This window comes from Amblyomma maculatum, chromosome 9 (genome assembly GCF_055883805.1).
Source record: "Amblyomma maculatum isolate TAMU_Amacu chromosome 9, ASM5588380v1, whole genome shotgun sequence".
Classification (NCBI taxonomy): Eukaryota; Metazoa; Arthropoda; class Arachnida; order Ixodida; family Ixodidae; genus Amblyomma; species Amblyomma maculatum.
The window spans coordinates 5,830,633-5,831,573 of NC_139352.1; the positions used below are offsets into that span (position 1 = coordinate 5,830,633).

A 941-nucleotide genomic window follows, 5' to 3' on the forward strand; every position below is an offset into this window, starting at 1 on the left:
CGTCGCATCGCCTGCAGCTATGTGCGTGACAAGCGATGCTTTCCGTACACAATCCTGAGTGAAGACCGTGATCTATGTTAGAATGGATGAACTCTGCGTAGCACCTCATCGAGAGTCGCGGCTAACTGATAGCGTAGCAAGCGGAATGCGGGGTGCAGATATACGCGTTCGACGTCCACATCGACGTCCGCTGTATCTTTTCGAGAATCATGGATACGTCCGCCGTACCTTCTACACTTCGTTCTTTTAAGTGCCGGCTAACTGAATCCTAGAACGAACCTATTACTAGGCATGCTAGCACGCTTGTCCGCCAGGATGAGTAATTCTTAATTTTGATTTCGCAATGAAGCCCCGTAGGGCCTGCCAAAAATTGCCATAGCCGACGGTATTTCACGTCGTCTCGGCGGGGTATTGGGAAAAGTTTTCAACTAGCAATAGTCGCCCCTCAGTTTTCACTCCATTGGGTACGACACCGCCTCTGCGCAAAGCTAACCTGATCGATGCTGTCTAACTGACCCCTATTACACCGACTCGCCATTTGGTTCCAGTTACTGCAGTCAGATTTTTAAAGTTTACTTTTCACAGCTGCAAGCAAGGCAAATGATATTTTGTTTGAATGCACGACTTGTTACTTCACATTGAGCTGTATGTTTATAATTTAAAAAACTTGCGTTTCTGAACCAGAACTGAGCTTTATTGTGCGATACGTGACATGAGACGCTTACAAAAGGTTGCTACCACCAAGGTCATGCTACCACCGTCGTTGCTACATTAGTATGACGAGTTGGGCGACATGCAGCGCCATCTCTATAGAGAGGTAATGGGCGCTCAGCTGTCGCAGCTGTCGTGCGGCCTTGTGTGAATGCCTGTGTCCGCTGATACCGCTAGCTGAAGACCGAAAAATCGACTCAAAGACGTGCTGACTACTGTAATGCTGACAT

The 941-nt window shown here is 48.0% G+C and overlaps 1 non-coding gene across 1 annotated transcript; it reads right to left on the reverse strand.

Moving 5' to 3' along the window:
* Nucleotides 1-348: 348 nt before the first annotated feature.
* LOC146178160 (U4 spliceosomal RNA) lies at nt 349-490 on the reverse strand. The gene has a single exon (XR_014701004.1). It is a non-coding gene; the product is annotated as a U4 spliceosomal RNA (small nuclear RNA).
* Between the last annotated feature and the right edge of the window lie 451 nt (nt 491-941).